The 15,718-nt window shown below is 36.1% G+C and overlaps 2 long non-coding RNA genes across 2 annotated transcripts; one reads left to right on the top strand and one right to left on the bottom strand.

Annotated features, from left to right (window-relative positions):
* Positions 1–2,922: 2,922 nt before the first annotated feature.
* LOC130462704 (uncharacterized) lies at positions 2,923–6,071 on the bottom strand. Its single transcript, XR_008923386.1, has 2 exons — positions 3,985–6,071; positions 2,923–3,502 (listed from the first exon to the last, which is right to left on the bottom strand). It is a non-coding gene; the product is annotated as an uncharacterized lncRNA (long non-coding RNA).
* Positions 6,072–8,176: 2,105 nt separating this feature from the next.
* On the top strand, positions 8,177–8,905 carry LOC130464324 (uncharacterized). Its single transcript, XR_008924700.1, has 2 exons — positions 8,177–8,470; positions 8,580–8,905. It is a non-coding gene; the product is annotated as an uncharacterized lncRNA (long non-coding RNA).
* Positions 8,906–15,718: the final 6,813 nt, after the last annotated feature.

Below are 15,718 nucleotides of genomic sequence, written 5' to 3'. Positions count from 1 at the left end.
ATAATCAAACAACAAATTTCTATAGCACTCTCTCAAATTTACAATTTAGAGAGTACACCACAATATCAAGTGAACTTGATAAATGAAAATGATGAGCTAATTCTACTTGGATTTTCTGGTAAATATAAATGTAAATAAATATTCAGGGTGCAATTGAAATTTCATTAGCGCAAATAAATTTAGTTATCCAACTATAAAATACTATTGTGCATAAGGCCTTATATTAGGTGATTGAGTATTGCAATAGTCTGTGTATAGTGAATAATTGCAGGACGGACATGTTTCTTGCTTTCTTGCTTCATCATTGACCAACTAAGTAATCATGTATCTTTTCTTGCAGAGTTGTACGTTCCAGAAAGTTGGGCGAGGAACTATCACGACTGTTGTTTATGCTATTAGGCCGGTCGTGTTTAATTTCTCCAAACTTAGGCATGTATTTTTTTTATACTTAGCCATGATTTCTATATATGTAAACTACATCAAGTAATTAGCCGTATTTCTTTTCTTGCTTTCAACTATTTCTATAGAGTAATTAGGCTTATGATTTGTATAGTGTTTCGGGAGATAGTTTTTTATACCTTGGGGGAACGTGCGCGCTAGCGCACGTTCCAACAACTAGTACTAAAAAATCCTAAAATATATTAAAAAGTATCAAATTATCTTGTTCTAAACTATACATGATTATCTCTTGAGGAACTTATTCCGATGGGGTGTTACTTGTGGCAACATAGTATGCAAACAAAATTGGGAAGCGGGTGAAGTTTCAACAATCAATTGAAGGACAATATAAAAAGGCATACAATACATCACATGCTAGTAATCATCAACTACTTTCTACTTACAGTTTACTTCTAAATAAGGTACTCATGCATTCACCTAGATCAAACAACATTGTGGTTTGCAAGTGTACACAAGCAAGAGAGAAAATTTCTTAAAGGGAATGCTACACTTACCACTCGAAGACTTTTGATTTTTTTTTTTTTTTTAATTTTAATTATACTACTTTTTCTGTTTTTTGTGTGTAAGCTCCATTTCCGAAGTAAAGCATACATTTCTTTCCTTTTTCTAATTTTTTGTTTTTGAACTTGAACTTTAAATGAAGACCGAAAGCCGGACAAATATTTACAAAATAATTACAAACACAAAATAACCGTGAGTTGAATGAACACGACTTTTTGAGGTTCTAGAAGTTACCATAGTTCCATCACAAACCTTGGCTTCCAATGATTGGGGTATCAAAGAAAGGCTATTGGTTTGTGTTTGGAGTATATTTAGGTACGCTTCAACATGTCTATGTAAAGGATAATTCAAGAAGGATTTGTGTTTGGGCACAACATGATACGAAAAATGGCCCATGTCCTAAATTATCATGATGTTCTTAAAGAAAAGTGAATATAAAGAGAACTAAGACAAACTCAAGCTTCATGAATCATGGGAATAAGGAAAATGATAATTTACACACAAGGATGCTCGAGAGCTACTTTAAGGCGAGAGACTCAATTAGGAAAGCTAAACTAACACAGGAAGACAAAACATTTTATTTTCGAAAAGTCATGCTTGGGTAGGAAAATTCCAAAGTCACACACACAAGTACAATAATCATTCAAACAAGAATCATCACAATGCATAAATCATTTTATAGCACGAAACAAAGATTCAAACACAAAACATTGCATCCTTATGTACTAAATTTAGGAATGTCTAAGGAGTTAAAGAGAAAGCAATTATGCACAAAGATGTAACTAATGCAAAAATTAATACCTAGTATGCTCAACGATGCAAGAAATTACGAAAACAATTAAGAAAAGAAAGAAATAAACCTATATACAAAGAAAACTATCAAAAAGACAATATAAGTAAGTATAAACACCCCTTGGGGATAAACTTAGCACATCGTCCCGATGTGATTTAGCCCGGTGGTAGAGAGAATGTAACTTATCATGGGGAGCGAGAAGCTGCTCCAGTAGAGGGTCGACGATGTTGCTCCTCTTATTCATCACCCTCTTCTACCCATTGATGTAGAGGGTCAGCATCTTCATCATGCTCATCAAGAGTGTACTTTCTATAAACCATGTCTTGATCTTCTTCCATCACTTTTCCTTGATTCCTCATTCAACAAGACCACGCCAATGGATTTCTCACACCCATTAATACTCTATCACCACTCCTTGATTCCTCATACCACTACAAGAAAAATCGGTTACAGAGGCAAGACATTATTGCCTCTAAAAACGGGGATGTAGCCTCTAATGAGTTTTTGAAGCAAAAAAGTGGATGCCTCTAATAAGTCCGTCGCTAATTAGTGGTTGCCTTTAACGGCCCCTTTTTGAGGCAATACAGTGTGTTGCTTCTAAAAGCCCATACATTTAGAGGCAACCATATATCCTTGCCTCAAAATATAATTAGAGGCAACCACATATTATTGCCTCAAAATATAATTAGAGGCATCCGTATATACTTGTCTCAAAATATAATTAGAGGCTAACATATATTTTTGCATCAAAATATATTTAGAGGCATCCGTATATTCTTGTCACAAAATATAATTAGAGGCTAACATATGTTTTTGCATCAAAATATATTTAGAGGCAATATTAGAAGTTGATTTTAAAGACATTATATATTTAGGGGCAACCTTATAATTTTGCCTCAAAATATAATTAGAGGCAATATAAAAAGTTGGAGCAACCATATGATTTTGCCTCGAAATATAACGAGAATTAGTATAAAAAGTTTTTCTAAAACGTTTATTTAGGGACATCCATTTAATTATGCCTCTATAGAGAATTAGAGGCAATATTTAGATGCAATTTGATATTATCATAAAATATTTTCGGAGGCACCGAAAATAAAGCTAGCGTATTTATTTCGTACATTTGCAAGCACGCTCACTTGCAAAAATAACCATGATAAAATAACAAGTAAACCACCAAATTTCATAAGAATCAAAAGATTTATCTAACTCCAAGTAATATTATTAACCAAAAGAGAACCGATTGTTGTTCAATCTAAACCAAAAAAACACCAAGAATTGGTGCATAAACAAAAATTACTGAAAAGTCAAACCAAGTCAACAAAACAGAATGACAGCCTAACAACAGAAGAACAGCAGTAATCAGCAGAACAGCAGCAGCAGGACAGCAGCAGTGTAGATAGCAGCAGTGTAGATAGCAGGACAGCAGCAGTGTAGACAACATCAATAACAGTAAGACAGCAGCAACGTAACCAACGAATCAGCAGCAACAACCAACATAATCAGTGTGTAACACAATACAACAACTCTAATCCAGAAGGTCTTATAGAAAGTACTATTTAGACCAACGATTTCAAAAAATAGGGTGAGAATGAGATATGCCAGATATCCTGAGATAAGCCATATCATGTTAGTTAAAAAACAAGGTAAAACAGCCATGGTAAGTCTTAAAGTGGCAAGCGTCGTATCAGCATCGAGGCAGAAGTCTTTGAACAATGTCCTGCAGTAAGTGGACAGCACAAGCATGACCTGAAATTAAGATTTTATAAGTGCCACCAAAATGAGTATATCAATATGCTACACTTGCAAGCTTGTATTGCTGTTAAATTGTTAAGGTTCAAGGTTCAGCAACCAGAACCTACTCAAGAGCATTGAGCATGAAACATCCTTGTGCTAGAGTTAAAACTAACAGCGTGAGGCTATATCAGGGTATATCAGGCTATACCAGCACAACAATCCAGCACAAAGTAGTAAGTCTTAAACTAATGTGCGTTTGTCCCTATTGGCCACTGCATATATATGCAAAATACTGCATATAAGTCTTAAACTAATGTACGTTTTGTTATTTTAATTCTTAACCTATAATATAAATTAGTATTTGCATTGATCAATTTTAGGAGCCATAAAACACAAAAAGATAAAACAGAAAATGGCATAGCCCTACCCAATGTGAAAGTTTAGGTTCGTGAAGAACATCAAGTGTAAAAGAGTCATATAAAGTGAGAGTTCACCTAACGTGTAGTTGAGCTTCTCTAAATATTGATTACAGGCTTGGGCAAGACCAATCTCTTAATCCATGTCTGCTTTACTGGATACTAAATAGAAAACCAAAAGTCTTCGAACTGTAGATCACACCTTGTAAAATACACAGATCAACAAAAACCTTAAGCACCAAAATACCAGATGGGTTAGTAACTAACTAAAAAATAAAAGCATCTGCTATTATAAAGAATTATGCTCAGTTACAAATCATCAACCAATCTCTTAAAATTAGCTGGCTTGCTACTTGTAGTGAATTCTTATTAAGAGGAAGTGCCGACAAATTAAATCTTTCACTTAATCTTAATATATTGTTAAATTCAACCTTCAAATTCTATAAAATATCAGCAATTAGCCTTAAAAATGATCCCACTCTGAAGTATTAATCAATGGAAGCACCTGTGGGCCTGTGGCTAACAATACAGTCAGACTTTCCTTTGGGCCTAAATAACCAAAGCTAAAAATAAATCAAAAGCGGAATTTTGAATTGAAAACTATATACCTCAGTATAATATATAAACCGGACATGACTTTGGTAATCCAGAACTTGAGAGGACACTAAAAGGAGAAGCAGAACAAAGTAGTGAGAAATAACAAAGGGCAACAACACCAATGACAAGCAGAAGCAACACCGCAAAAGAAGTGAAGCAACATCAAGACCAACATTTTACGACAGCAGCAAGAATAACACTTTACGACAGCAGCAAGAACAACAACACTGCAACAATGAATGGCAACAACTTGGCAGGCAACACACAAGCGATCATAAGAATAGAAGCGGCAGCAAAGGACGATAAAAAAAACACAACAAGTCAGCTATAACCCACTAACAAAACCATCATCATAAATTTCAATCAGTTGATAGAGAAAACTAAAGGGCCATGGTCAGAGGTCCTCATGAAGAGTCCAAACAGAGGAAAAAAGGAGGAATAAATTTTCCCAAATTGATTATGTCTTATTGATTACAAGAATCAGGTGTCAGAACTCCACACAAAGATCATCATCTCGGTAGATTGGAAACATTGATAGCAAAAATATCAATTTTACTGGCACTCCTTGAACATGACACGAAGCAGAGAAGAGAGAGGAAAAAAGGCAATCTCTAAAATTTGAGAGTAAAAAGGGCAAAATATCTTAAGTGATAATATCACAACTTTTCCAGTTTCCTTTCCTAATTTTCCAAACAGACAACAATTTGCAAATAGCTACAACTTGCAATTAACCAAGTATAACAGATTAGAACAACTTTACAAAAAACATTCATAAGACAAAAATATCAATTCATAAATCATGAACAATCAACCTAAAAATCGATAAGATAAATAGAGATTTAATCTAGAATTAACAAATGAACTAGGTTTAGTCTGATCATAAACTTTCTACACCAGTCTAACAACATTTAATAAAGTAACAATAAACCTATTTTAAATTCAATTTTACAAGGAATTAAGTAGTGACTAAGTGAAGAACCCTAGCCAGTAACTAATATTCTGAGAAACGGACTATTTTAAGTTCAATTTTAAACGAAATTAAGTACCTGGATTTGAGAATCAATGGGGTGAGATGTTGAGTCATTCCCCGTGCCACCGGGGCAGCGTTCCCCTTCAATCGACGACGACGACAGACGTTGTACTTTGATCTACTCGCCTACTCGCCATGATTTGTACTTCGTACCTTCATGGAGGGCTGTAGGCGAGTGAACAACGGTGGTTTCTTGTGGATCACTCCAACAGGGCAAAAGAGGTTGGAAGTCTTGGACTTGGGCAGCGGCTGGCGGCGACATGAAAGAGAAAAACTTGAAAAGAGAGAATAGAGGTTTGGAACTCAGACTGTTATCGTGAGTTTGGAAAATGTTTTTTTTTTTAATGATATTTGCATAGAAATAAGAATAGGGAATTTGACACAGGGAAAATAATTTTATTATTATTTTTTGTTTGACATGGTATGGGAAATGTGTTGGAAATTGTTGGATAGAACAGAAAATAAAATAATAAATTTATAGTAATACCCTTCTATTACGAGGAGTTCCCACCGCTTTCGGCGAGGTAATCATGGGTACCTCGATGGGTAGCATCCCTCTCAGTTGAGATTTTTTCCATTCCCAAGGCTCGAACCCGAGACCTTGGTTAAGGGCCTCAAGGAGCAAGAGACCCTTAACCACTCATGTCAACCTCAAGTGGTTATAGTAATACTCTTTTAATTGTATCTTTGCTTTTTTTTTTATGGAGGGTATATGTTTTTTCACAATTAAAATAAGAAATCTCCTCTCTTATACTTTCCCCCCTTAGGTACAAGATTAGTGAGATAAGGAGGTATTTAATTCTTATCCCTATGCCTCATAAGATGTCAATTCCTTGTAAACAAACAATGGATAGTAATAAATAGGGATAAGAAATCTTTATCCCTCTAATATATGCCCGTGCACAGATAATTAATTGATAAGTTCAGATAATATATTATGATCTAAAATTCTTCAAAGCTTTCGCATAAAAAACAAGATTTAAAGCCCGTGCATCATTTCTTTTTTTTTTTGCGGGATTTTTTTCAACTTTAAGTGACAATTATAAATTTTTATAATTAATGACAGTGAGTATGACAGTGCGAGTTTACAATGACTATCTTTCGTTCTTTAAGCCAAATGCTGTAAATTCAAAGATTTATATTAAAGATTTGATGTTTTGAGTTCTCACCCAAGGACACAACATGTTTTTTCATGTACGAAGTACATGTTATGAGCAGAACAATTTTTTAAGAGATTAACCACTAAAAATCTAAAAAAAAAGAAGTTACAATTACTTACCAGGACGATTTTACTATGAAGAAGATTTACGAACGATATTGATTTGTGTAAATGGGTTGATGATACCTAGATGAATTTATATGATAATTATATATGTGTAGTCTTTTACAGAGTAATCACAATACATAACTTATCATATGATCAATTTTGTATGTTTTATAGTATTTATATCTCCCCCATGAAAAAATATATGTAATCATGATATGTTCTATAGTATTCACATCTCCCCCAAAAAATTTCACAATACATGATATGTTATATAGTATCCATATCTCCCCAAAAAAATGTCATTTTGTTTTTGGTAATTTTTCTTCTTTTAATTTCTCTTAGACATTTTTAATATTACATATTTATTACATAAGGTTGGAAAAATATTGAGTTTCGATCATATTTTTGATGTTGATGTTTTTTGACATTTTATGCACAACAACTCTTATGTATGCAGCAAGAGCAAGCTTTATATTTAAAAAATATATGCACGATAGCTCTTATATATGTAGCATAACTTGTGGCACGGCCGCACGGGTGAAGGTTTGTAATAATGCATCAATAATAAATTCAAACAAAGTTTTCTTGTAGTATACAATTGATGTGACTATCTTCCCTAAGGGTGAGATAGGACAAGTCCTTGAACGCGGATGGTCTAATTTTAGAGACACCGGCATGACAATGTTGAAATGATCAAAGGATACCTTGACATAAAATGCTATCCGAGTCACTATACCCCCCTCGACAATATTTCTCATCATCGGGTCTTGGGTAGAGTTACCCAATGAGTAAGTCAATAACCATGACATGTTATCGGGAGGAGTAGTAGTAATCGGCCAGTTGAGGCCATAGACCATCAAGAAGCTAAGATGTAGTAAATGTCCTCTTCCTTGACTTGGTAATCCTCCTTTTCTCTAGGGAAGCACGTACATGCTAGAGCCTTGAATGCAATAGGAATAGAAGGATTATACATTTGTGTTTCTTTGACGGTGCTCGGACTATAAATTCTCACATTTAAGATGGACTGCCAAAATTTTTATTTGTCGTAGTAGTAATGCCAAGGCTAACAACTACACATAAGGGAATGCAAAAATCTGTTGAACCATGGCAACGAAGCCAAAAAATTGATGACCTCTAAGATAGTCGTAATATCCTAGACATTAGGGGTGAGCGAAAAAACGGATATCCGATACCGGACCTGGAACCTCTAGGAACCGCTGGGTCCGGATTCGGACCCGTTGGGACCGGTTCTGGTTCTTAAATTTTGGAGCCGGTTAGAACCGGTTCCAGTTCTGGTTCTTACCTTTTTGGACCCGGTACCCGGTGGGTACCCGTTGGGAGCGGTTCCAGTACTAGGTACCCGTTGGAACCGCTTCAGACCGGGTACCAAATTACTATATGACAAATTAAGTTCACACTTTTGGGCTAAATTCATCATTCCATCCCACAAAATAAATCCTACCAGGCTATCAATGTTCACTTTTTCATCTCACTTGTCACATTCTTTCCTACTATTTATTTTGCCTCCTCTAAAATCCTAAAAACTCTCTCTCTATCTCTCTCTCTCTCTCTCTCTCTCTCTCACAGATCTAAAACCCGCATTCCAGTGGCTTCCATAGTTCCATCTCTCATATCTATAGAATTTGTAAATCTTCAAGTCTCAATTTAAGGTATGTGATCTATTATCTCTCTTTTTCATTGTTTATATTTATGCATTCATTATTTTGTGTTTTAGTTCTTGTGTAACTCGTTTTGTATTTGAATTTCTTAATTTAACAGAAGGAAATTCTTCAAATTCGTCTCGGGTCACTAGGTAGTATCTTGATGTCTTTATCTCTTCAATTTTGTTGCAATCTTTTTTTTATGAATAAACACAATAATCTGGACATATTTCGTACTTAGCTTAACTGTTTATTGTGATTCTTTTATTAATTTTGTGAAATTAGATTGTTGGGAAATTAATTAATTAATTCAACTCATTTAGTTTAGCAAGTTGATTATGGCCAAATTCCAATTACATGGATGCTTCGTATTTAATTTTATGTAGTACAGTATGTAGAGTATGTAATATGATTATGTGTTATAGAAATTTGCAAGTTGCCTTGTTTTTATTTTTATTTTCTTCTGAAATTTATTTGTTATTTTTTCCCATTTTGTTGTAAATTAGAGTTTAGATACTTATGTATATTGCGTTCAAGTGATAGAAAGTTGCTACAATGTCTTAAAATATACCTGATGGGGGGTCTTGGAGATGGTGAAAGTGATGTTGATGGAGAAACAATTAAATACAAATAAGCAACCACCAAAAGTCGATGACAAGAGAAAGTTGGAGTATTGGGGCCATTTCTGGGATGCTCTAGATCCTACAACTTGTAAACTTGTGAATGCTAAATGCAAATATTGTCATAGATTGATAACTGTGAATATAAATAATGGCACATCATCTTTAGAAAAGTAGTTGCGTTCATGTCTGAATTACCTGGCAAATACTGATAAAACACAGAAGCTCGTCTTTGTTTTTAGACCTTCTCAAACCAATAGTGCAACAATCTCTAGTTGGGAATTTGACCAAGATTCATGTAGGTATGCTCCTGCAAGAATGGCTATTGTTGATGAGAAACCCTTCTCTATAGTTGAACGTGATGGGTTTAGATATTTTTGTAATGATGTTGTTCCACAATTTCATATTCCTTCACATTTTACAGTTGCGGGAGACGTAAAAAAGTTGTATGTTTGTGGGAGGGAGAAATTGCAAATAATGCTTAGGTTGCAAATTGGTTTTAAGGATGAAAACTATAAAACATGGAAGTTTGTCTTCACTCAAAACTAGATTAGTTGCTAAAGGTATCAAGCAAATTCATGGCGTGGATTGTGTTGAAACCTCATGCAAAATCGTAATGCTCCAGTCTATAAATCAAGCAATGATTGCATATTGGTACATATGGCAATTGGATGACAAAACATCTTCCTCAATCAAATGTTGGAAGAAACTATGTACGTGGCATGTCATAGGATTTGTAGATCCAAATAAATGCTTGAAAAGGAAAGCTAGCTTATGAAATTTAAGTACAGATTTAAGCAAGCAATTGGGAATTTAAATTGTCCTTTAGTGAAGCTAATAAGTATTTTAGTTTCATAAAATGTACATGATTCTTATAGATATATAAGAAGTTTAGTGGGAGTACGTAAAACTTAATTTGTCCTATGTGTATCACACACATATCTCTCTATTGTGAAATAACGTTCAAATGCTAATAACTTAGATTTGAAATTATTCATCAGTGATGGACCAAGGCGAAACTTAGTACATACTGGGTATTAAGATCTATTTACAAAGATCTTATAATATTGTTTTAGATTAAGTAATGGCATTTACTAAATCAAACACGAAAGACTCCATTGGAGATATTCGACCCATATGAATAAATCTAAGTAAAGAATGTTTGAACTATGTATAAGCATTTATTAAGTTAAACATCAAAGGATCTAAATGAGATTCTTCACCTATATTATATATTAAAGAATTTAGCAGGATTTAGTATCTACTGAAACTAGATGAGCTAAAGTAACTTGAGTAAAATTCAATTGAGAATTATTCTGCAAAAGAATTTATCATGTATGATATAATATGAGGATCGCCAAAAATGTATCGTTTGGCTTTAGGCATAACGAACATATACCAATCTCTATTGGTCTAAGTAAAGATCAACTAGATTGAGATCAAGAAAAACCTGTGGTACTTGAAAAGGTACATAAGAATAGTTCTTGATTCAAAGAAATAAATATATGCTATATATCAATGCTACACGCATAAACACTGGCAAAGGATCAAGCAAGATCCCTTTGGATCGAGTTAACCATTGGCAAGAACGAGCTATATGCATCGTGGTTTGAAATGGCAACACGGATTGAAGACCATGAGTTGTTGCGTGGGAAATTATTAAGTATTAATTTCTATGTTCTAAGATACAGCTGGAAAGTCTTCCACATATCCGTGAACTTCTTGGATAAGAAAATCCAAACAACGCGTCACTAGCAACCTATACAGTTGAAGTAAAAGTAATTATTGCCTAAGAAGCAATGAAACAGAGTTGTTTATGTTGAGGAGTTCTTCGCTGAACTTGGGTAGATCACATGTCTGCTGACTTGATGGTGATAGGTTATGATACATATGACAATACATAAATCATGCGGAAAAACCTTAATGCCAGGAAACATATTATTTACACATAATCATTTAGCATAATTTAGGAGCATACACTTTGTAGCGTGCCCTCCCTAGCTGCGCCCGAACCGAACAAGAACAAGCCTTCAAGACTCCAAATGTCGTCCCTCCGTAGATAGTCCATAGTACGTCCGGATCCGCCTCAAGTTAGACCAACTAGAATCGCCCTTAAGGTTACTAGGAAATTCGGTTAAGTGTTTACAAGTGTTTGGCTTATTTTTCTTTCAAAACTTACCCTTTGAATACTTCAATTCCATTTTCATAAATTATGACCCTAGGCCTTTATTTATAGAGGTTTGGAAAGGGAATTGGAATCCTAGTAAGATACGATTTAATTAAACTTAGAATCCTATAAGGACTCTAATTAATTAAATAATCCTTTTAGGAATAGGAATTTAATCATACACCAAATCCTAATAGATTAAGGAATTGTGCATGGACACAAACACACACACGCACGGCAGCCACGAGGGCCGCCCATGCGCGTGCGCTTGGCCCACGCTACGCAGCCATGCCTTGGCGCGCTGGGCCTGCCTTGCGGTGGGCCTGGCGCTGCCATGGGCTGTGCGTGTTGGCGTGCGTCTTGCTTGCTGGGCGATGGCCCGGCTTCGTGCTGGGCCTTCGTCCGGCAGACCTCGTCCGATGCTAATTCGTACGATACGCTTCCGATTAAATTCCCGGTTCCGGAATTCATTTCCGATACGAACAATATTTAATGTTTCCGATTCCGGAATTAATTTCCGTTTCAAACAAATATTTAATATTTCCGTTTCCGGAATTATTTTCCGATTCCGATAATATTTCCGATTCTGACAATATTTCCGTTTCCGGCAATATTTCCGATTCCGGCAATATTTCCATTTCCGATAATATTTTCCGATACGTATCATGTTTCCATTTCCGGCAACATCTACGACTTGGATAATATTTATATTTCCGATACGATCCATATTTCCGTTTCCGGCAATATCATCGTTTCCGGAGTATTCACTTGCTTGTGACGATCTCAGCTCCCACTGAAACCAAGATCCGTCGATTCCGAATATCCATAGATAGAGTATTTAATGCCATTAAATACTTGATCCGTTTACGTACTATTTGTGTGACCCTACGGGTTCAGTCAAGAGTAAGCTGTGGATTAATATCATTAATTCCACTTGAACTGAAGCGGCCTCTAGCTAGGCATTCAGCTCACTTGATCTCACTGAATTATTAACTTGTTAATTAATACTGAACCGCATTTATTAGACTTAATATTATATGCATACTTGGACCAAGAACATTATTTCCTTCAGTCTCCCACTTGTCCTTAAGGACAAGTGTGCATTACCTAATTCCTTTGTCGCTCGATTCTTTCTCTTGAACATAAGGTAAGAGTTGTCATCCTTATTATGTCCAGAGGTGTTTCTCGGTTTCAGAGTTCAACTAATCAAATAAACAGATAATCATAGCCTATGATTCATCCGAGCACGGCCATGCATTTCATAGTTTCTAGCTCTCCGAGTGGCCTTGTACAACTTTTAAGCATCTCATCCCGATTTATGGGAGGATAATCCCAATCTTGCGATCTTGAGATTAGACTTTGTTTGATTGGTGATTACCTGAGCGTTGCCTTTATAGCCTTCTTTTACGGTGCGACGGTTGGTCAACGTCAAAGTAACCAGTTCTCAAACAAGTAGTCTCAAATCACTCAGGTATTGAGGATTTAGTGTCTAATAATTTTAATGAAATTTACTTATGACAGATTTTCATCTCTTACAGTAAAGTTTCATAGGTCTGTCCGATACTAGTCTTTTCAAAGTAAGTATCTATGCAAATTATTATGACATTGCCATGTCAACATAGTTCAAGAAACAGAACTACTAGTCATCTTGCATTCTAGTCGTCTAACGTTTTCTATGCGTCTAATTTTATAGAAAACTTCGACCAGGGACCATTTTCAACCTTTGACATTCAAGTTCACTTGATAGACATTTCTTAGTCACATGACTGGTCCTGACAGTCTATCTTGAATATATCGTCAAATTTAAGGGACTCATCATTTAATAAACCACAAATTAAATGGAAAAATGAATTCTATTAATTTATTGTGAATGATTAACCAATAATGTTTTACAAAGATTTAAACTCTAAAACTTTAAAACATTAAATAAGGACATTAAAGCCATTCTCCAATATGCTTAATTCCCATAGCTGCTGTGTGCGAGTTGTGCTTCGCCTGCGGCAGAGGTTTAGTCAATGGATCTGATATGTTGTCATCAGTTCCAATCTTGCTTATCTCGACTTCTTTTCTTTCAACGAACTCTCGTAGAAGGTGAAATCTACGAAGTACATGCTTGACTCTCTGGTGGTGTCTAGGCTCCTTTGCCTGTGCAATAGCTCCGTTATTATCACAATACAGGGCTATTGGTCCTTTAATGGAGGGGACTACACCAAGTTCACCTATGAACTTCCTTAGCCATATAGGTTCCTTTGCTGCTTCATGTGCAGCAATGTACTCCGCTTCAGTTGTAGAATCCGCAATGGTGCTTTGCTCAGCACTTTTCCAGCTTACTGCACCTCCGTTGAGGCAGAAGACAAACCCAGACTGTGATCTGAAATCATCTTTGTCGGTTTGGAAACTTGCGTCCGTATAGCCTTTAACAATTAATTCATCATCTCCACCATAGACCAGGAAGTCATCTTTGTGCCTTTTCAGGTACTTCAGAATGTTCTTGGCAGCAGTCCAATGCGCCTCTCCTGGGTCTGACTGGTATCTGCTCGTAGCACTGAGTGCGTACGCAACATCCGGGCGTGTACATATCATAGCATACATTATTGAACCAATCAATGATGCATATGGAATCCCATTCATTCGTCTACGCTCATCAAGTGTTTTTGGGCACTGAGTCTTGCTTAGAGTCATTCCATGAGACATGGGTAGGTAGCCTCGCTTGGAGTCTGCCATCTTGAACCTATCAAGCACGTTATTGATATAAGTGCTTTAACTAAGTCCAATCATCTTTTTAGATCTATCTCTGTAAATCTTGATGCCCAATATGTACTGTGCTTCTCCTAGATCCTTCATCGAAAAATATTTCCCAAGCCAAATCTTGACAGAGTTCAACATAGGAATGTCATTTCCGATAAGTAATATGTCGTCGACATATAATACTAGGAAAGCAATTTTGCTCCCACTGACCTTCTTGTATACAAAATATTCGTCTGCGTTCTTGATGAAACCAAAGTCACTGACTGCTTCATCAAAACGTATATTCCAGCTCCTGGATGCCTACTTCAACCCGTAGATTAATTTCTTTAGCTTGCATACCTTTTTAGCATTCTTTGGATCCTCAAAACCTTCAGGTTGTGTCATAAACACAGTTTCTGTTAAAACGCCGTTTAAGAAAGCGGTTTTGACATCCATCTGCCATATTTCGTAATCGTAATATGCAGCGATTGCTAACATTATCCGAATAGACTTTAGCATTGCAACTGGTGAAAAGGTTTCATCGTAATCCACACCGTGGACTTGCCTGTAACCTTTTGCAACCAATCTAGCTTTGAAAACTTCAAGTTTCCCATCCTTGTCTTTTTTCAGTTTGAAAACCCATTTGCTTCCAATGGCTTGGTAGCCATCTGGCAAATCGACCAAATCCCATACTTGGTTTTCTGACATGGAGTCTAATTCAGATTGCATGGCTTCTTGCCATTGCTTGGAGCTAGGGCTCGTCATAGCTTGTTTGTAAGTCGCAGGTTCATCACTTTCAAGTAATAGAACGCCATAGCTCTCGTTCGTCAAAATACCTAAGTACCTTTCCGGTTGAGATCTATATCTCTGCGATCTACGCGGGGTTACATCTCTAGGTTGACCATGATTCTCACCAGATACTTCTAAAGATCTCTGAGTTTCATCCTGAATGTCATCTTGAGCATTCTCTAGAGTTTGTTGTTCGACTCGAATTTCTTCGAGGTCTACTTTTCTCCCACTTGTCATTTTGGAAATGTGATTCTTCTCCAAAAAGACATCATCTCGAGCAACAAACACCTTGTTCTCAGATGTATTGTAGAAGTAATACCCCTTTGTTTCCTTTGGATATCCCACAAGGATACATTTGTCAGATTTTGGATGAAGTTTGTCTGAAATTAATCGTTTGACGTATACTTCACATCCCCAAATCTTAAGAAAAGACACTTTTGGAGGCTTTCCAAACCATAACTCATATGGAGTCTTTTCGACAGCTTTAGACGGAGCTCTATTTATAGTGAGTGCAGCTGTATTTAGTGCATGTCCCCAAAATTCTAATGGAAGTTCGGCCTGACCCATCATTGACCTAACCATGTCTAGCAAGGTTCTGTTCCTCTGTTCCGACACACCGTTCCATTGTGGTGTTCCAGGAGGAGTCAATTCTGATAGAATTCCACATTCTTTCAGATGGTCATCAAATTCATAGCTCAGATATTCACCGCCTCTATCAGACCGCAGTGCCTTAATCTTCTTGCCTAATTGATTCTCTACTTCACTCTGAAATTCCTTGAATTTGTCAAAGGGTTCAGACTTGTGCTTCATTAGGTAGACATAACCATATCTACTGAAGTCATCAGTGAAAGTGATAAAGTAGCTGAAACCACCTCTAGCATTTGTACTCATTGGTCCACATACATCTGTATGGATTAAACCCAATAGTTCAGTTTCTCTTTCTCCAACTTTTGA

This window comes from Spinacia oleracea, chromosome 6, assembly GCF_020520425.1.
Source record: "Spinacia oleracea cultivar Varoflay chromosome 6, BTI_SOV_V1, whole genome shotgun sequence".
NCBI lineage: Eukaryota > Viridiplantae > Streptophyta > Magnoliopsida > Caryophyllales > Amaranthaceae > Spinacia > Spinacia oleracea.
This window is presented reverse-complemented; position numbering and strand designations above follow the sequence as displayed.